Source organism: Bombus affinis, chromosome 14 (genome assembly GCF_024516045.1).
Source record: "Bombus affinis isolate iyBomAffi1 chromosome 14, iyBomAffi1.2, whole genome shotgun sequence".
Taxonomy (NCBI): domain Eukaryota; kingdom Metazoa; phylum Arthropoda; class Insecta; order Hymenoptera; family Apidae; genus Bombus; species Bombus affinis.
In genome coordinates this window covers 6007146-6029924 of record NC_066357.1, presented here as the reverse complement: position 1 = coordinate 6029924, position 22779 = coordinate 6007146, and the positions used below count along the sequence as shown (strand labels likewise).

Genomic DNA, 22779 nt, shown 5'->3' with positions numbered 1-22779 from the left:
GTTCTCCTCTTTGTGTTTGAGTACACGATAAAAATTGTTGGCTTACTCTTTCTTTTTTCTTCGGTCAGCTGCTTTTTCCCCTTTTTATTCGGACACCTTATCCTTTCTTTGATTTCTCATTCTTCCCTTTTTTGTGTGTGAATATTTTTTTCCCTCTTTCTTCTTTGTGCACGAGAAACAGGTACTTTCTTTTTCCTTCGTTTTCTCGGTTTTCTTCTTTTTTTCATAGATTAAATGAATATTTTTTAGTTACTAATTATCCGCCCTCTTTCGTTACGCGCGAACAAGTACTTTTTCTTCTTTCTTCCTCGTGGTTTTGATCTTCTACAATAATTGAATTCTTTTAACGTACATATACAGGGTGTTTCCGAAATCTACATGCAACGAAAATTGAAGCGATTCGCCGTGTAAAAGCAAGTCGAACGTATGCAATATAATTCTTTCACTTTCTTCTAACATCCAACAGCGGGTATTAGACGTTGTATACAGAACATAGATCATGCGAATAGCATGAGAAGCGCTATAAGAATCGCAGGATCTAATATACAACTTTGGGGCTATAAAGTATAGCAAATGGAATATTGGAACAGGAAAAACGAAGAAAAAGAAGATGCTCTAAATAACGACATATTTTCCAGTACATGGTAAAAATGTACTTTTCTTATACACACACACACACACATATATAGTTACAGTCTCTCTCTCTCTTTTTTATATACATTTAATCTTCGCTCATAGCTGTAACTATAAGTACGCGAGGTACAAGGTATTCCTCTTCGATCAAAAATTTCTCGCCAATTCCAAGAAATCAAAGAATCCATCGGCGTAATTACCGATAAGCGATCGATAAACGAAAACAGAGACAGAGAGAGAGAGAGAGGAGAGTGGCGAAGGCAGAGGTGAACCGCTAATTGCAAGCAAAATCGATTGTTTCCCCGTATCAGAAATTCATAGGCTAACTCGGCCAACTATCAACGAGCTTTGCCAACTTTCAGTTGCTCCGAGTTGAAATCCTGCAAATGTTGCATCCATCGTGTCGGCGGAATCCAATTATCGATGAACATCGAACGAAAATGGTTAAATGGAAACACGAGCCTGATAGTATCTATAACGTGATCGTTATCCTAACTTGGGTGAAAAGATGCTTGCAATCGTTAATAGCGATTCTTTCAAGAGTAAAATTCGGCTCGGTAAAAGGACGTTTATAAGAAAACTTGATAAGTAAATCTTGTTAACTAATTGTTTCTGTTTAATCGTTGTGTTTTAATTTGTTCGCTTCATGGTGTTTAATACGTTTGACGTTTAAATAAAATGTGATATTACTTAGTGTTGCAATTAATCGTCTTTCAACGTTGTACAGTTTATCGTGGAGTATGTTGTTGTGAGCATTCCTTTTTCTTTTTTCTTTTTTTTTATTTAAACATTCTCCCGTTTTACGAACGTTTTCAATTAATTTCTCGCAGCCGGGTATTCTTGTTTTTCGAATGGATTATCGAACAAAAGGTTACAATCGCCTTGTTCTTTATTTTCCTCGTCATTGTTAAATACCTTCCAAATTGCTCAGATTATTTCAGGCGAGTCTCATATTTTTTGCGGCGTGCTGGATTTTTCTCTGTGCAGTACTCTTCTTTTCGTCGGAATGAAATTTTTCTATCAAAAATATTTACTTTATCAGCAATCTCTTCACAGTATATAGAACGTTCGCCGTAATTAAAATTCCATTTCTCTTCCATCAGCGGCATAATTAATAGTCGAAGACACTCGTCTGTTATCAAATAACATTTCTACTTTACAAAATCACCATATTACTTGGAATATTTGTCCCAGAATTATCTGTAAAAACTATTTATTAATTAAAATCCACCCTCGACATTTATACGTTCCAAATCTGTTATCATCGTCTTAATTAAAATTGCCAAATATTCGTCGCTTTGTAGATCATATAATTTGCAATATCCCAAATCTTTCAGCCTCGCAGCAATTAAAATAAAAATATCTTGGCTACTTCCAAAGTGATAATTTATACCATAAAAAACTGAAAACTCGCTAGGTATAACAATATAATTGTTATTAAAAAATTCCAAGATATTCATTTCTCTGAAAATCACAACCCACCCCTTAACAACGTCTTGAATCATTCACCTTCGCGGTAATTAAATTTAAACAAGTCTGTCTTTTGCGGAATCGCAGATCCAATCGAAAATCACAATCAGCTCTTGACGATATCGCAAATCATTCATCGCCCACAGTAATTAAACTTAAGCGAGTTTGTCCTTTGCAGAGTTACAGCGTATACCGCAAAAAACACGAAACTTTTCACTCTGCAAATGTCATTAAAATTCCAAAATATCCACTTGCCTGAGAATCGCAATCTACCCGTAACAATACCCCAAATCATTCTCAACCCCTGTAACAAAACTTCCCAAAGCTTCGTCATAATTAAAATTCTCGCCCCTAGCAGCCAGGTCTTAAAATAACGAAACAAAATGAGCTAGAAGATATACCTGGTGTCCCGGCTAAATGAGATCACCTAAATATCTGCCTTATCTACGATTGTATGAAAGAATCTTTATTTCATGGGGCGCGTGAAACGGTGGAACGAATTTTCTCAAGTTTATTTTTTTTTTTTTTTTTAAAGAAGATTCCAAGGCCATCGGTATATTTACGAATATACTTTTTTGCATCGGTGGATATGACTTTTCATTTTTTACAGTGAAAAGTATCAAGGTGATTTGCGCTTGAAAACGCTTCGTTTAAAATATACCTGAATTTCGTAAAACTCGTGAAAACTTTTCTAAGGGTTTGATTACAAATACTTTTGCGTTTATGTTTCCCTTTATTTCCCTTAATATTTTCATTTATAAAAAGGTATACAGAGCTGTGTATAAAAAGATCGAAAAGACCTTGAAATCCCCTGAAAGAAACGAGGTGAAAAAATTCTTTCCACCGTTACGCGTGCCCCTTCAAATTAGCTTAACTTTGCCCCGAACGATGTTTTTCGTGCAATCGTAAATAAAGCAAGACAGATTTAATATACGCGGTTTCGTTTATCCGAGACATCCTCCATCGTAATCCGTCTAATAAATTACGCTACAGCTGGTAAACATTATATCAGATGGTAAATTAAGATGGAGCTTTGAGAAGTAAACTATGGCGGAAGCAGAACGTATCAAACGTGCACATGCTGAGAAAAGATAGCAATGGGCATAAGCTTCGCTGCAACGAACAAACGTTCACAATATACATAACACATATATAGCGTATTATATACAGTTAATTGAGAATACAATTAAAATTCTATCCGACCGAACCTGACCCTTTAACAAGCCCTTTAACAACCCTGAAAATCCTACTGGACTGCAACCCATCCAGCCGAACGTCACTGACATCCTCGAAAACCATCCTCTTCATCTGTCGACGCGTCCATCCAACATAATGCAAAACCTTTTGTCTACGAGAGCGAGAGAACGAGACAAGATTCGCGTCTGATTACTAAAAGTTCGTCTCTCGTCTATCCTGCATTGTCGGTGGCCTCGTCCGACGCCAGTTCCCTCTCGTTTCGCTTATTCAGGGTTTGCTGCGACGAGCAACTGGCGCGCTTCGTCTTCTTCTTTTGATTGGTTCGTTAGCAGAGAGACCGGCGCCCATTCTACGTTACGTCGTGGAATCATAAAACGAACAGAGTGTAAAGATCAGGGAGAAAGCGGAAGGGATGAAAAGGCAGAAAGCCGGAGAGACCGAGAGAGGCGAGGCGAAGAGTCTTCTTCCGCGTCCTTGACTCCTAGAGTCCTCGTCTCTTCTTGCGCGAAGAAACCAACAGAAATTACAGGGAACAGCGATGACGCGGCGCTGCGCCAACATCGTGCGAATCAGAGAACAGGATAGACACGTTTCGTTGCTTGCCAAGGCATTACAATTCCCGTAGATATTCTTTTTGTTTCTTGTTTTTTGGGAATATGTCGCGCGCCTTGTACGGAACATTTCGAAATTTCGTTCGCAATATTGAAAATCCAGTATCGTGATCGCGTTAGTAGACTTTATATTAGGTTGTAAAAAGTTTCTTTGGTTTTATAAGGAAACATCTTATCAGAAGCACAACATTTTTTCTTTTATATTGTTTTATTAAATTAGACACGATCCATTCTGTTCTATTTAAGATAAAAATACATTTATACAAAATGTTTGTATAAAAATGCATCGTTGTAATAGACGTGTTTGCAAAAGAAAGACACTTTTGCTACAATTTAATATATGCAAGTTGCAATATATTTGTCACAAGCATATATTTCGTATTATTTATTAAGACATTGTGGGTTTTATATGAAACATTTTGAAGTTTCATTGCCAGTATCGAAAATCGAGCATCGCGATCGTGCTGGTAGGAAACGAGCCTGGAAAATTGGTTTTCCTACCAAGTGTTACAGAAAAGCACTATACTTTGCATGCTTTGTGTATCTTTTCACATTACGTGCATTCTGTGCAATTTTGCCCATGCAAATTTCCTATAAAAATCCGCAGTCTACTCGTAATATTACTATCTTCTGCTCTGTATCTTCTGTATCTTCTATGAGATGCTCGATATTTAACGTGTATTTGTTAATTCCACGAGATACTGATGCAACGGTATTTATCGCTGATTGCTTACTCTGCTAGACTCTATAAATTTTCTCTGGCAAGCGTTCAAATACTTTCGCGACCCACTGTGTACACAACAAAACGAGAGAATCGTAGGAGTCCAAGAAGCAGTTCGACTCGTCTTTTCCATAATAAGAACACGGTGAGCGTATCCTCCTCGAAGCGCACTCTGTTAACCAGTTAACCGCGTTTGACGAGTATACACGTCCGACAAAAACCTCGTTTCGCTGCGTTTCACGCGTATGCTCGTCGTCGCTTGTATTTATTCACGCACTCTGTGACCCAACACGACCCCCATGACAGATTTCTAAAGCTAAATTCCGCTGTTGACTGGCTAAACATTCGACATTTAACGTGTCTTCGGTGTTCATTAACCCGCCAATAAAACATACTAATAAGAGAAAATAAAACGAACAAGTAAAATAATACAAATGATCATTATGAAACAGCTGTATACAACGTGAACAAAGTAGCTGTCCTTTGCTTTCTAGCATATTTCAGGGACACGCTTTTCAAAGAGATCGCAACGACTAACCGGTTGGTTAGTAATCGATCGGAAATAAAATGTTGCCAATGGAAGGTCGCGCGTTCGAACGATCGTCAACTAATTCCACAAGATGACGTACCGATGCAACCATGAACATGCTGATCTATCGACGAACGCTTGGCCTGCTTACCCTGCTGGACTCTCCGCCTCTGGCAAGCGTTCAAATACTTTCGTGACCCAGTGTGTACGCAACAAAACAATACAATGGCAGCACCAGCTTCCCAAGAAACGTAGGAGCCCGAACAACTCATCCTCTCGATAACAAGAACACCGTGCACCCTCCTCGAAGCGCGTATGAATTATCATTACGGATGGTCAGACACGAATAAGAGGCTGTGGAATCTCGAGGAAAAAGCCTGGCCAGGCCACTGGTCGAGTGTTTTCATGTATAATGGATGAGAGACAGGCGCCAGCCGACCTATGAGCAGGCCCGCAACCATGATCGCTGCGACATCCCGGTCGACAGCTGGCCGATTATTCTCAGCCAGACACCGAATCGACCTTCCTCCGTACTTGTCCCAACTGGCTCATCCACTTTCTGCTTATTCCTCGGCATTCTAATTCGCGTCCGCTCTCGACCAGGCTTCGCTCAACGTCGATCCGGATATCCGCACGTGCGCAGGAACGCGATGAATTTCCCAGTTTTCTTCACGAAGAATCGTGAAATCGAGACTCGAGACACATTCGAGCAAATGGAAACTCAACGAGTTTTCGCTGCGTCGAATGGAGAGGAGGATGATGGTTTTAACGATCCTTAGAGGTGGCAGACTGCCAGTCGATCGGTTGTTGGCGATGGGGATAAATGGTTTCTTGGATGATCTGACGCGGATCGACCCGGCTCGTTATAACGTGGCGCAGATGTTACATGTGTAATGAATCGGCTGATTATCTTCTGCTCTTAGGGGAAATGAATATGAACGATCAATTCTGCTCGCTTCTGCTTCGTGTTTGTATTGTATTTGCTCGGACGTCTTCCTTTTCGGAATATCTTCTTGCTACAAGACCGCAATATGTATAGACGCTAATAAAATTATGTTGGAAATTTAAAGCAAATACTTGAGAGCTATATATATTTCGATGATATCCGTCGAAATATAACGACCATTTTCGGTCATTTAAATTCGAGAGAACAGGTTTAGACAGAGCTAATATTTGCAATTGTTACTTGCAAGAACTGCAGTACGTAATTAACTTGACATTCTCAGAATATTGACTTACAAAACATCTGCATATATCGCATTTTGTTTATCGTTATTGCCAAATATATATCGTTGTGCGCGTTTGTATACATTAATTGGTATACTTGTGTTGTTATATTATTCTTAGTATATTATTATACATTACTGTTATTAGAAAGAAGCACACTATAAAATTATCTTCTTGAGTAATAAGATCGTTCACTCTCCCTTAGTGTAGGTTCATCTCAAAAAATGTTATAGAAACTGCGTGTAATTTCTTCCTTTTTAAATTAAAGACACGTGTTACGATTATTCCCTGATCAAATGAATATTTTTGTACAAAGGTAATAACACTTGTCGTGTCCTTCTATGTGACATGCTAGGGAAACGCGAGTAGCTTTATCGCTCAGTCTAACACGTCGTAATCAAAATCTGCAAAATCCTCCAATTAGTCTTATCAAAATCCATTTGTGCCAACAAACAACTTTGTTTGGTATGCAATTAAGCTTGTTGGATCGTACGAAGCCCTTGCAGCCCTTCCAAAGAGGGCTATCTATCCCGGGGAGAGCTAAACAAGACCTCTCATCAAAAATACCCCATTCGCTCAAAGAACTCGCAAACGTATACTACCCTTAACAAAGAGCTACGTGATTCGTTTCTAAAAAGAAGAAAGGGAAAAAATAGAAGAAGACAAAAATAAAATGGTCTCACAAGATTTTCGTACCAACGTACGAGGGAGCAGAAGAAGAAGAAGAAGAAGAAGAAGAAAAAGAAGGGGAGGAAAAAGAGTGTAGGAAAGAAGAAAGGGGTTGGCAGGCTCTTAATTGGAATTTATTAGAACGAGTATTCGAGTTCTGTGAAGCTGCTGGTTGGTATCAACGAGAACAGCAAAGGAATACTTCTTCTACGTGATTCTAACTGTTTCTGTCTTTCATGTACAGTATTGTGCGAAAGTTCCAAGTCACTTACTTGCTTAGCAAACTCACGTACTTTATTATTATTTTGCACGTTAATTTGCAACGTTTGGAAAAATTAATGGAACAGAGGGCTGGATTATTCGAAGCTCGATTATCCTAATCGGCGTCTCATCGTCGTCATCGGCACCGATTCTTGGAACTGGCAAGATTATTACTTTAAACAATAAACTTTCTTAACGTTACTATGTATCGTACATATTTGTTTTTTGTTCTTTATTCGTGTAATATCTATGTAATAAATAAAATAGGTATATTGTTGCTTCGAAGAATTTCTTCAAAAATTAATTAATATTAGGTTGTCCGGAAAGTGTCTTTCTTTCGCAAACGTGTTTTTTTACAACAGTGCACCTTCGTACAAACGTGAAACCAAATCTGTGAAATGTCGTGGTGTTTATCTGAACAGAACGAAATGGATCGTACGTATGGTAATAATAGTCTTAATAGTCGTGATAGTCTTTTTACGGTTAATTCCTATGACTGTTCATTGGATAAATAGATACACGTTTCATTATCCGTACAATTCGATTTTCCAAACCACCTCGGCCCCAATTGATTCGGATAATTAACGTTTAACTGTACATTAATAATGAGTGTGATTAACATTGAAATATTAACGTATGAAGATACTGAATATTACATAGTTAATAGATAGATTAAATGGATGATGGACAGTAGAATAGTTATAGAATAGTAGAATGGTTAATAGTTAAACAAATAGACAGTTGATATGTAATGATAAAATAAGGTTGTACGTATGTGTGTTTGTGTATAGATGAAGAAATAAGAATACAAGGAAATAAGGAAAACAATCGTAAACCTAAATAAAACAAAACTAAATAAAAATGAAGTACTAGTGCTACTGTCACTGAATATTATTTTTAATTCGTCGCATAATTAATTAAGAGCTTCGTTGAAGAGTCAGAATCGACATGGTGAAAAGTATGTGAATATGCAATATTTGCTTATTTGTCACCATGAATTCGGCTACATTACAACGTATAAGTTTCCTTTTTCCCTTGGAAAATTCGTTTTTTTCCACCTCTCGATTTTATGTTTCATAGAACAAAGTTATAAAAATGTAAAAAATTGTCAAGTTAATATACGATAGAGAATCGGTGTTATTTATATTTGCAATAAAAACTATCGTACTCCGACCAGCCACGTGACAATTTCTTTTTCTGTCGTTTTTAAGTCCCTACGAACCAATTGCCATTTAAATCTCTCGGTATCGCCAGATTGCACCAGATTTCACCGAGTCCCTTTCGATCGATGGTTACGACTCTGCTAATTTTATTTTGTACGAAACGCTGGCTTATTTGACACGATAAGAGCACTTTATTTACAGTTTTATTGTATTTTATCGCACCAGAAGAACCAGCAACGTCCTGTACCGATCGATTTCGCTTTTTCATACGGAAACCTGTTGTATACGTTCGAAATTCAATCAAACTTCCTAGTTGGCTGGCCTTGAACATCAAGAGTGCGCAATTATCGAAGTTGAACTTCGAAACTCGATAAGTGGATCGTGGAAACAGCGCTGTAATAATGTATCGTGTAATTTCGTATTCGGTTTTCGTAAATATAGCTTATACTACACGGTGACGGCTAAAACACTATGAAACTCTATAATTTACGTAACAGAAGTTGTACAGTATCGAAGAGTATTTCTGTCAAAAATTTTACAAAGAGAGAAAAAAAAAAAAAGAAAATAAGAGGAAGAACACAGCACTTTATGGCGAGCTATAATTTTGTTTACTTCATTGTCCATCTAAATAGTTCGTAGAAAGTTGATCGAGCGTGTGAAATCGCGAAACACTAACAAGGAAGGCGTCTCTGGCCGATTTTGTCTGGTTTCGAAATACGTTACAGCGAATAGACTGAAAAATAACGTATTTTTTTTTTTCAATTTTGTCGACGGAAAAACATTTTAAGGGAGTGGAGCAAACCAGCGAAAATAAAATCGTCAGGCGTCGATTTCATTGTTTCACCTATACGAGCGCGATACTCTTTCCACATGAAATCACCCGGAAAAATTGTATCTCAACAAGAGATAAAAGACACAATTTTGTTGACCAATGTTTTTACCCTAATCCCACAGCTCTACGATGGCTATATAACAATTTGTAAATGCAGATGAAATTGAAACTGAAAAGTCTACACTTAAATACGCGTACTTTATGTAATATTGACTTGGCAACTAAGTGATTGCGGATTTTGTCATTAGATGGTATTGACAAAATCCGCAATCACTTAGTTGCCAACCTGATACAAGAAAACTAAATTCCCGCGTTTCTGAACTTTTTCAATAAAATAACTTTCGAACAGATAGCTATCCTTCAACGTATTTCGTCTCATTCAGACGCGAAAGTATAATAATTTACGACTTTTTCTTACCATTATGTAGCGTCCGTTAACAAAAAATATATTTATTGACGTTTAATAAGGATTCGTTATGAACTCATCGATATAGTAACAGAATATCGCAAAATTGTAGAGTTTTAATTCGGTGGAAAAAGTCCCTCTCACGATGGTCATCGAGCGGGACATTTTCCATTTAGAAATTCCAAATTCTTTCATTTTCCATTACCATCGATGTGTTTATTTTTGTAATGGTACCGATGATACGATGATAGATTTTTGTAAAATGCCAATAAACATACTTTGCATTAATACAGGCTACAAGAGAATGGTACATTTCACAGTATCATCGCCTCGATATCACGACAGAGAATATAATTTGAATGATCGGACTGGACGTTTAATCCTGTTTCGACTAGTTGATATCGCGCGCGATCAATGGAACAACAGAGTAAGCGTATTCGCTGGCGAATTGGCATTTCGCAGTCTTCTCCGTGAACGTGTTTTCCATACACGCCATTCTTAAACGCAACGTGATCCGATTAGGAGCACTCGTGCCGCAGCGTTTCTATCGTATAATGGCACTTTTGTAACACTTTCCAACGAGATCTCTTGGCTGGCTATCGCTCGTTTCGAGTACGCGGAATGGATACGCAAATGGAACAATCGCGCGGTGGAAAGTTGGAAAATTTGCCGTTTTATTACTCGAATCATAATATTGATTATTGATCGATTGATATTTCATCAAATTTTTCTATCAAATGTTTATCAAAACGCATCGGACCGAGACTGGAAAAGTTAACAACGTTCGAAAATGCTTTTTCATTTTTTCACCAACAATTTTCAAATTAACGAGCTTCGATACTTGTAAACAACGAAAGAAAGAGAAATTAGGAAAAATGACGAACACGGTAGAGCAGCTGCGATCTGTTTCATCTCATTGGAAATGATCAGCCTGAAATTAAAAAGGCGAATGAAGTCAGAGAGCTTTGGAATGTGATTTCATAATTGGCATTTAATGCTCTTTAATTTGTGAAAATTAAACAACGAAAACAATGAAAAAAAGAGAGAGAGAGAGAGAGAAATTTCGAAAGATGAAAAGCACAGCACGCGTTACGATGTTTCTAGTCTCGTTCGAAAATTTAAGCAGCTCTGGAATATAATTTCATCATCGGAATTTAATATCCTTTAATTCGTAACCGATAATTAAAAACAATGAAAGAGAGCGAAATTTCGGAAGATGAAAAGCACAGCACGAGCCATAATCTCTCCAGTGTCGTTCAAGGATTTAAAGAGCTTTTGAACATGATTTCATAATTCCAATTCGATCTTTCTCAATTTACACTCGATAAATACAAAGAGAAAAAGGGAAAGAAAAGAAAACAAAAATATAAGAAGAGGAAGAAAGAGAAATTTCGGATGATAAAAAGCACGGTACGAGTAAATAATCTTCCGAGTCTCGTTCAGAAATTGAAAAACCTTTAGGACATAATTTCATAATGGAAATTTAATCTTTTTTAATTCACGATCGATAATTACAAAGAAAGAAAAGGAAGGAAAATTGCAAGAGATAAAAAGCATAGTAAGAGTGATAATTTCTTTGGTCTTGTTAAAAATCTAAATCTTTGACATTGCATATAGTGCTTTTCTCTTTTTTAAGGACAGTTAGCAATTCCCGAAGATTTATACGATTTCGCAATCATTTCGCCATTAAAAAAATTATCTCCGTTTTATGGCGAGAATCCGTATAATTATCTCATCGTTTCCACCTACAACGATCTAATCGCGGTATGAAATTATTTTTAACAAAATTTCCCGATAAAATTATCTTTCGAATATATTTCAACTAAAAAAAAAAAATCTGCAAACTACGTACGAACTTTTATAAAAAATGGAAATTCCGAACGTTACAGAATTATTCCTTCAATTTTTCACAATTATCCCGTCGCAACAGAATTTCTATTATTTAATCACTTTATTTAATCGGCAAATCTTTGCGCCATCAGAGAAAATCTGCGATATGGAAAAATTATTTCAGGAAGTTTTATCGGGATTAAGCTTTCGCCAACGTATTTTTATCAATCTTTGCCAATGTTTTCATCTATCTGTCCATTTATATGGATTTAAACGGCGAGTCGTCGGCGAAACCCAATATTTCCAACGTTCTAGAATTATTTTTAATATTCCCGGTATTTCCAAAAATCTACTGTTCCCAACCGAAACCTCGTGAAATTAATTTATACCATTGATCGTCAGAAATTCCACGAAAGCATTTGCACGAAACGGAAAAGCTGTACGAAAGCCAATAAGATTGATATTAACCGAGAAAAGTACCGTCGTGTTAATCTTTACACACAGTTAAAAAAAAAAAAAAAGAAAAACCAAAACGAAGCGATTGCAAAAGAAAGCCACTTTTGGAACAACCTAATACGAAATGAAACGAAACGAGAAGTATGCGTTTGAAATTCGGAAAAAGTTGCACGTGTTTGTCAAGAAGCGACGAAAAACGAGCTTTCCGCGTATCGAAAGAGACACGATGATTGTACAGAAATAAATTTTTATTGAGAAATGTAAGCAACGGAAAGATGTAGAAAATGTGACTCGAAAAAGGGAAAAAGATGGAAACCGTGGAATTTGTTGCTCAGCAAAATTTGAATGTAGGGCCTGAAAATTTTGGGTAAAATATGGCGTGTTCGTAGTGAGAAAGACGCGTGGTAAATTTTTGCTTGGAATTTTTGTTGCCTTTTGCACGAAGCTATTTATTTCTCTTAAAAGCGTCTCCGCGGAAGTTCATTTCTACAGCTTTGACAAGTTGCGCAGCAAGCTACGAGGCAGCTTTCTACTCTTCAAGAGTTCTACACTATCCTGTAAGCTTTCGAATGAAGCGATATTTTTTAATTCTACGGTCCGAAAGTGACCCTGAAAGCTGAGCGTGTTTCTTTCTTCAAAGAGAAAAAAGAGAAAGAAAGAAAAAAAGAAAAATGAAATCATCTCTTTAATTTTATATCGTAATTGACATAAAGGCCAATCGATAGCTGATATTTTTATGTACAAATTTACAAGAAAATATTTTTTACTTGATATCGGTTCGAGCCCCGACGTGAGCATTTGACCTCGATCGATTCGCGATCGAAGGCAATCGAATAATAAAGCGCGGCCAGTTTAAAAAAAAGGAAAGAAGAATGTGCTGATCCTAAAAAGTTTCGCCTTGTCGGGTTTCCTTTGGCCATAAACTAAAGGTTAAAGGTCGATTACTGAAGCTATTTCTAAAGACGCGATCGCGTTGTTGCGCCGCGACAAAAATCATTATTAAACCTAATACGAACATATGGATTACAGATGCGGGACGTGGCAGCCAAGCGAAATATCAAAAAAATGGGCAACCTTCGATGCATCGTCTTATGATACATGTCGCAAGCACGGTGCTTTGCAAGAAACGACGATACAAGGAAAACCTGAAAAGTATCCACGGCCGAGCAAGAAATTGCAAAACACGTCTACATATTTACAAAAAAAAATATCATACAAACATACAAAAATCACGTGAACACATTCGTTAAAAACTGCTACCAAGTGCAACTGCTATTGTGCTAATAAACGTACCAAGAAGACTCGAGAGAGAACACTGCTCCGATTTACTCAGACTCTTACACTAACACATGTTGTACGTGCACACGTACGACAGAAATAGAATAGTTGCAGTGATTGCTGGTAATCGAGGAATTATTTGAAAAATAATATCCGCCAGGATTGTGTTTCACAGACATTCAAAGATGAAACTTTTTTTCGTTCATAAATTGTCGCGACATTTAAAACACTTTGCCGACCGCTAGCGATTCAACGGCATACGCACGTCCGATCAACAACTCAGGCGCGGATTCTCCCTGGCGCCGGCTCTGCTTCGGTTTAGACTCTTCGATACCATTCTTTTCGTTCATCGCGAACGGTACGTTCTTCAAACTGGTATCAAACTGTGGGAGCTTACGAAGCAACGCAACTGACGCAACTGAGCAAGGTATCTTAGTACTAAATAACAAATTATTGCTCAAATAATGAGAAAGATCGTCGACGACAAAAAACCGATTAATCGGCTATCGGTGTTAAGAGCAGTTTGATAAAATCACTGGTACAGCCGGTAAGTCTGATAAACTTCGTTTTTAACTGTGGAATAAGATGAGACCAAGAAAGATGAATTATTTGCTTGTACTGGGTTGGCAACTAAGTGACTGCGGATTTTGTCATTAGGTGGTATCGATAAAATCCGCAATCACTTAGTTGCCAAGCCGATAGTAAAAAGATGACGGAGCTTTAAAACGAAATGTTCTCGGACACTCTGTTTTCGAATATCGAGTTTGTTCATTTTGCGTCGGTAAATTGAGAGTACAATTACGCTGTCTAATTAAGTTCTAATGCGCGGGATATCTTATTAAACGCGCGTTCAAACAGATAAATGCAAAGGAAAATGTAGAAGCTTTTTAAAATGCAGATAGAAATTTCATCGAATAGAAAATAAATACGAGAAGGAGATTATATTTGTAAGTTAATTCGACTCGAAATTGTATCGATAATGGTACAGGTATTTACAAATTCGTGTTTTATATATTGGAATTTAATTTTCAATAATTTCTTGTAATTCTACAGCGTCAATTCCATTCGTATAATCAGCTACGAGTTATGTAAATGTAATAATCGTTAATTCTTGTACAGAAAAAATTCTGAACGTGAATTGACAATGCATTGTACATCGAAATTATTGATATCGTTAAAGGCAGAGAAATATAGATCGGAAGAAATAAATGTCTATTCAAAAGTATTAGGATGAAGATTGATAAAAATTCTCTGACAATTTGTACACGTTAAAATTGCCTCTGGAAATGTCTTTCTTGCGGTTTGGAAAATATCAAACCAAGAAAAGGGAGTTTCTCGAGAAATGCCCGTGAAGTTGCTCGATTATATCGGAATCCGCGCGATTCTTTTTAAAACCGTTGAAAAAATGTAATTAATTGTGCTCGGCCATTAAGAATATTAATGAAGGAGATAGAAAGAGAAAAGAAATTAAGCTTCGCAGAAACCAACATGTTCTTATGCAAAGAACTATTACTCAACTTTTTTTTAAAAAATGAATCCAATTTGATGTTTCACGTGGAAATGTTATTTATTTATTTATGGAATTATTTTATAGCGGCTCCGTTAATAATAAAGTCATTTGATCGCAAAACAAAAAATACATAATTTGCCACTACGTGTTTGTAAGATCGAATAATATTTAATTACACGGAATCGAGTAGGTTTGTCTCTTTAAAAAGACTCCGATGCATTACGAACGTTCTACGTAGAGACGTTTTTCTTTGTCGCAATTAACATTCCGCGAGTATTCCCTCCCAGAAGGGAATACAGATCCGATGGAGAATGAAAAATCTCTGTTGGGGCCAGCGATAAATTTGAATCGGTTCCAATGGCGAGTCGGTGACCGCGACAACGAAAATCGTTTCGGGATTCGAGGCTGGCACGGCGACGTTGGATTTACATTAAGCCAGTTTGTCGAATCGAATCGAATGGACGCCGTGCAGATGATCGAGGGTTAATGGACCGAGAAAAGCCAAGAATTGGCTGGAAAATTATATACCGTTCTCTTGATTATAGATCTCGTGTCGTTATTCCTTATTTTCGTTTTAACGTTGCTGTTTTGAGACTATCGTTCTCGTCTCTGAATCACCCGAAAAGTATATCAAAGAAAATTGGTAATTTTTCCCAAAATATTCCCTCTTTCTCGTCCTTTGCTCATGTAAACTTTTGCTTCCGATTTGTCAAGTCTGATTTCCACAGTAGAATAAGTGAAAGTACTTGACAATAATTACGTATTAATCTACAAGCCATAATCTATCAATTCACAGATGATACTGAATTTAGTGATCTTCCAAAGTAAACAGAATTAGCGCTCAATTTAAATCGAAGAAATCCAAATGAAATTTTAAATGAAATTAAATTAAAGGAATCAGTAAAGAACACTAAGTTTTAATATTATGGAGAATTTACAAAATAAGTTTGACTTTACAATTATACACGCCACTGTGTTTTCTATGTATTTCTATTTATATTATCAACGAGCCTACATCTATATAAGCACTGTTTCAGGAGAAAAGACCTAATGGACACCCTATATATAAGGTTGTTCGAAAAGCTTCTTTCGTTTCAAAAGCTGATGATAGATGAACAACAATTTCTGTTTTATATAAATTTATCGTATTAGGCATGACCCATTTCGTTATATTTCTACTATCATCTTCTATTATTTTATATAATTTTTTTATTATCATGTTCGTGCATAGTTCAATAAACTAATATAAAACAAAAAACATTACGCGTCTATTATTTCCTTATAAAACGAAAGAAACTTTAATATGTACACACGTACATACACACATACATAACAACATACTCTACGCTATAATATACTCGTGTTACGTCCGGTGACTCTTTACGTTCGAAGCGGCCACCAGCTGTGCACATAGAATTAAACGGACCGCAATAATCCTACGGAACTGTCATAAAACGAGGCTTTTTGATTTACCGTTAAGTCCGTCAATTGGCATAAAACATCTTCGAGTTAAGAGTTTCCTTATGGTTATTGGTCCATCAAGTAAAAATAGAAGTTTCCAGGATTCCACCCGCAAGCGACCTATGGTGGGGCGAACACCACCGAACAAGGGTTTCCCTTTGCAACAGCATCGTCACCGGACTTCACTGGATCTACGACTACAGATCAGTCTACATCTGTTGACTGATTCACCGACTTTGGAACAGTCAACATCTCTTTCATCCGGGTCTTCACCCGTCGATCGTTCATCTACTTCTCTCATGCCTTACGCAACAGCGTAACTATCTTCTCTACAAAATTGTTGGAAATATATATTGTAACATGTTAACACCTCAGTGTTATACTAATTCAACCACCTCTATTATCCTAAGCGAAATATCGGTCTCTGTTCGTGGCGTCGATTATTGTGATCGTAACGGGAATTTACGACTGCCGTTGACGCGCTTCCTCGCGATCGTGTCTCTCCGCGACTGGTCGAATAAGCAACTCGTACGCATGTCAAGAGAACGAATAAGGAAGAGAGAGGAAGAAATTGAGGTGGAGATATGGTTGTGGGTGATAGTGCTACTGCTGGTGTAGAGACCGAGATAGGTCTTGCTGCTGGTGTAGATGCTGCTTTTCTTCTTAACCATTTGCATCATGGCCCTTAATGTTGCGAACAAACGAAACGAGAGATCATTCTTGAGACCAGCACTTGAGCGACTCGCATTACTAAAATATCGATGGGAGCACCTAGTAGAGAACGCTTGGTACTGCTGCACGCGTGGCCTGACGGAGATTTCTTTGAAAACACGCGTGGCAGTCAACGTGTTAAATTAGATTTAAGTCGCTGTAGAGCGGTGCTTATATTGTTCTTTTCTTCCTATCTCTGTCCTGAAAACCTGGTCGCAAAAACAGGACAGTTAAACCACTGCGCTGCCTTCGTCCGACAATCATTGCTGTCGAGTGCCGCCACAAAATCATGGAAGAAAGCACTGAACGCCAAATATGTATCATGATGAGGCTGTTATTTGTCATTGAGAAGAGTGGAAACGTGAAATCGGTTTCGGTGGCGTACATGACATGACAGCTGGCAAGTCAGATCTTGGCGATTGCCGGTCGTTGCTGGTTCAGGATCAGAATTATACAGACATGATTTCGCGACCAAGGGGCTTGTCCGCTATTAATTCAAATGCAGCTCGTGGTTGGCGCGCGAGCGCTTCCGCGACGACAGCCTGCGATTATTATTGTGCAACCGGCGTAATTTGCATCTGAAAAAGCGGTACGTGCCTTCGGTTCTCGTTCCTTCTCTTGAATCTCTCGCTTTCGTTCTAACGTTCTCTTTGTGCGTGCATACGCGCGAGTTACGAATCAGGGAATGAAAGCAGAGATAAAGGACAAAGGTTTTGTTATTAGTTACGTTCTCTTTGGTTTCGTTATTAGTTATACCGTATCTGTTTTGGGAAATTTTCTTTGCAATTTCCAAGGAGCATTTTCTTTTTAATAGTATTTATATTTATTAATATATTTTTATATTATATTGAATAGTAATAATAATAATAAAATTTTCATTTACCCATCGAATGATAAATAAAAGGTGGAAATAATATTTTCTAACGGGCAACGTTCGATAGCGTAATTGTTAAAAGTATGATTCTCGGAGATAGGAATCTTCATTTTGAAACATTCTGGGTAATTATGACGACGGCTTTTAGTTTAGTTTCCCATTAATTATGCGTTTTCCATTTATATCGTGACTCGTTTGTTCGATGCGAATGCGATTAACTGTTAGAGAGTAATTAATCCGTTTGAACGCGCTCCGTTTGGTCAAACAAAACTGTAGTTAGCGGTATTAAGTAAATTTCTGGCCACTGAATTCGTTTTTCCTAACGTGAATTACTATTATACGAAGACGAAATCGTAAGTAGTACAAACCTAAGTATCTGACGGACGACAGGTTAAAAAGAAGAAAGAAACGGAATTTTAGAATAAATATAAATTACAGACGTTGTTAAATAAAATAACGCGAGCAATTAAATCAGTGATCGGAGTAAAACAGTAGGTCGATGTGATTTTACATTAGAAAGTGAAAGAAAGTTGTGCGCGCGAAAACGTATTAATTTTCTAAATTATCGTTTACAGTGGAGCCTCGTTATCTGACCAAGATATCTTTCAATAACAAATGCCTTGTTTCGTCGGAGTTTAACGAAATTAGCAAAAATACTGTGGATGACTGTGGATGTTGGAAAATCCACGGACGTTCAAAAACAAGAGCACGATATTAAAAATTATCGAAAGCGTGTAAATGTCTCGGATACTGGCAACAGTGACGAGAATCTGAAATAGTCCGATGTAATGGGACGGTTTCGTCGTGACAAAAGCGATAATTTCGTTTTCTACAAATGGAAACAGAAAACGAAAGTGGCAAAGAAGAAATGGCTTCTCATTTCGAATTGTTCGCGGCGTTCGAGAAGAAAAGATGGTTCCAAGTAGAAAAAGGAATGTAACTGTGTTGTAACAGTCAGTTGTGTTTCAAAAATTATGCGACTTAACAGGCGAAAAGATACGAGGTCCGCAAGAATCTGTCAATTAACCTCAACATGTGTAAATGAAATTTCACATGAGAAAAGCGATCCTTCTATTATCAGAAAATTCCATTATCCGAATAGTTTTGTCCAACTATCGGTTCGGACAAGCTACGTACTTCGATTTCATACCAACATCTTCGTCGTTCAATCTTCGCAGATTTGTACACGTCGCTCACGATTTTCAGGATTCAATGGACGATCAAACGAGATTCTTAATTTTCATTCCGACATTTCTTAACATTCACAGGTTGCAGGCTTCATTTTATTCTTTTTTTTTCTATTGAATAATATCGATTCAATTCTTGCGTGTATTTTTAGCTTTTACAGGTAATCACAGTTGCCTGGATGTTTTCAGATAAGATTCTGAGGAACAGAAACAGGAATATTCGAGGTGCCATTTATTCCACATCTACGTGGCTTGGCAAATATTGAATTTGCGAGACAGCACGGCAGAAACACCAGGTTAGCTTCCTATCGAGAGTTTCGTGAGTTTCTCCTGAGCGACACCGGGTATCCATGAACTTGGGAATTTCGTATAAACCTTCCTGCCTTTGATACATCATCTTCTTCTCCATTTTCAATTAACCGATTAATTTTCAATTCCATCGACTGTTCCGTTCCCTTTTACCATCTCCTTTCATCGAATCGTTCTTTCTCTACTTCCACTTTATTTTATTGTATATTTAAAACTTCACGTATTGAGTTCAAATATATTTTCTTATACAGGGTGTACAAAATGGTCCGAGCAAAACTTGTAACTATCAGCGAGATCAAGCAGATAAGAACAGTTTGTACAAATGTTTTATCGAAGAGTTACGAGTGTTCAAAGATTATTATTAATTTATTCACTGTTTCGTTGATATAATAAACTTAAATAAAATTTTTCTGCCAGAACGCAGACTTCCCATTCGTCGAACTCCTTCGAATATTCCTGCCGTTGTTACATTCGTTTCGAATATATTCGCAAAGCCGTGTGGATTTTTCCGTTTCTATCACATTTTCATAAACCAAGAACAACTTCCAGGGAAATCTTCGAACGCTTATACCTGCTCAATAAAACATTTTCGAACAAAGTTTATGGGAACTTTCTTAACATCATTAACACGTGGTACAAGTTTCGTTCCGAGTTTCTCGGTCACCTGGTATAGTATTGCACTTGTTATATATTCGTACGCTTGCATTAAAATATATTTTATTACATATTAGAAATTTGTATTTTTCTAAACAATGTAATAAAATAATTCACAAGATAGTAACGTTTAGGTAGAGAAATGTACGTACTGTACAAAATATAATTTACATAATTTATACACAACAAAATAATTTCTGCAACGTTACGTACGTACATAAATTTTGATATTTCCAAATTTATACGCATAGAAATCTATCTGCAGCGTACGTGTTACACGGTGAAGTTTCATTTCTAATTTAATTATCACTTATCGATATTATTTCAATTGTAAATTGTCCGATCGACGTTTATATTTGCATCTTACACGAGCAAATTTAACTTTATATCAGTCCGATAGTGTTTTAATCTTCGATGGCTGGAGTATTCCGTAAGAATTTTAATTTTGCAGAATTGAGAAGTACGACTTTCGCGTTTAGCTCGGTGTTCCTGTTGTCAGAAATCGTTTCATAGAACGTTGGCGAGTATCGCGGTACTTGCGCGTGTTTAATGGCTGGTCCGATTTACGTAACTTTGTTTCTAACAATTTTAGTACCTTTATTGACTCGTGTGTGCGCGTAGTATGTTACTTTTATTGAGTAATTAAAAGCTGTATATTTAACATGGTAAACTTTGCAATTTATCTTCTACGGTATATGATACGAATAGAAGGGAAGAAAATATGATCCGAGCAAGCGCGTCGTCTCCTTTCTATAAATTATGTCAAATGAAATAAATAGGTGGCAATTAGGTTGTAAAAAATGCCGATTGGAATATCTTCTAAATACGCTGTAAAATAAATTATTCTACTTGCAATACCAGCCATCTATTCTTGTAATCGAGTGGCAAATTTAAAAGAGTTAAAAGGCTCCAATAAAAATTGTTCATTCGTTCCGTGACCATAATTTCTTATAGAAAGCACTTGCAGAAAACCAACCTGAAGACGATCTATATGAAGAGTAGCATGAATTAATTTTCCAGTTGGCATCATCGTCATTCTTCCTGAATCACAATGTGAAGATAAAAAATGTTTTAATAATTCCTACATTACTTTCAATCTCTTCTTCGTTTACCTTTTTCTTTTTTTGCTCTTTTTATTTCATTCGTATTTTTAAAAAAGTAATGCAGCAATTCCAAACTATTCGATTTTCTCTCTAATATTCATTAATCTTCTTTTTGCTTTTTCCAACCTTACACACACCCTGAAAAACATCTTTCTAATTCCTACACTATTTTTCATTTAACCGGTTTCTTCCTCCTTCGATCGTATCTTCGAAATGATCTCAATAATTCCTACACTATTCTTCATTTTATTACGAATTTAATCCGCCTTTGTCTCGCCTGGTTTATATTTTAAAAACGATCACAGCAATTCCTAACTATCTAACCGCCTTCGCTGTCACTTTATCAACCATTAATCTCCATTTTCCCTGCCTAACTTCATTCGCGTCTTCAAAAAGCTCTTAATAATTCGCACAGCTACGACTTCTTCTTTCTATCTATTTCTTCTTCTTTTTACTTCGTTTCTATCTTCAAGGAAACATCATACAACGCTACCTACACCTATTACTACTACCAGCATTGTTTCCTTTCTATCGCGTCTCCAAAAAGATCTCTTGATAATTCCCACTCTATCTTTCGGCCTATTTCTTCCTTCTTCTTACTTCGCTCGCATCTTCCAAAATATCATTCGACTTGCTACGCTATTTTCCACTTTATTATCCAATCTGCCTTTCCCTCTATCTCGCTTCGCATCTTCCAGCCCAAACCAAGATCGAATCCTCTGCCACGTCCGACAGATCTAATTATCCAATTATGGAAGAAGCGCGACAGTGGTACACGTTGTCACGGCGATTTAGAACACATTAGACGCGATGATAGCCGGTACGGTTTTCCGTCGTTTCGTCGGGACGAAAGGCCGCGGACACGAAAGTGACCTTCGCTCGAGCCGCCTCTAAGTGTCCAATCACGGTAATACTGTCCGGTCGGTTGACGTCACGGCCTCTAATTCCAGCAATTTCCCAATTGCCGATCAAAGTCGCCGGAATCGCAGATTGCATCTGGTCGGTGAGCACACGCCGCTACGAGGAAGAACCAGCAACTCGTGCGCAACAGGGAGGGAAAACGCTCTCGATGACCGGCATCGGGGACAACTTCCGCCACGGATCGACTTCCGCGAAAACAGAGACATCGACTATTCCGCGAATGGGTTTGGCGTGCCGCGTACATACGTACTCTGTCAAGGAATTCGTTATCGGGATTTTCGCCGACGTGTCTTCTATGAATTGTCTTATACTTTTTCTACCGAGGAGGAATTAATAGATTTGTAAGTTACGTTCTTTTCTTTTTTTCTTTTTTATTTGGTATGTTACATTAGGTATTTTTTCTTCACTTTTTTTTATCGAAGTGGATTAAAGAAGTGGGATTGGTCAGCACGATATTTAAGTTACGAATCGTTCCTTTTTATTTATTGCGAAGGTTTGAAGAGTTTCTTCTTCATGGAGGATTGAAAAATTTCTTCTTTGTGGAGGATCGAAGAATTGGGATTGCTCAGCACGATATTTAAGTTACGAATCGTTCCTTTTTATTTATTGCGAAGGTTTGAAGAGTTTCTTCTTCATGGAGGATTGAAGAATTTCTTCTTTGTGGAGGATTGAAGAATTGGAATTGGCGAGGATGATTTTTAAGTTACGAATGGTTTTTCTTCTTTTTTTATCTATTGGGAAGGTTTGGAGAGTTTCTTCTTCATGG

General features: G+C 37.3%; 1 protein-coding gene and 2 long non-coding RNA genes across 3 annotated transcripts in view; all 3 read right to left on the bottom strand.

Annotated features, from left to right (window-relative positions):
- LOC126923873 (uncharacterized) overlaps positions 1-22055 on the bottom strand; it is a 34108-nt gene extending 12053 nt beyond the window's left edge. The window contains exon 1 of the long non-coding RNA XR_007713341.1: positions 9262-22055. This is a non-coding gene — a long non-coding RNA (uncharacterized LOC126923873). The remainder of the gene's footprint in view (positions 1-9261) is intronic.
- LOC126923838 (syndecan) overlaps positions 1-22779 on the bottom strand; it is a 226844-nt gene that overhangs the window by 109188 nt on the left and 94877 nt on the right. The gene's annotated exons all lie outside the window — the stretch shown is intronic.
- Positions 1-22779, bottom strand: part of LOC126923864 (uncharacterized) — a 124182-nt gene that overhangs the window by 13998 nt on the left and 87405 nt on the right. The gene's annotated exons all lie outside the window — the stretch shown is intronic.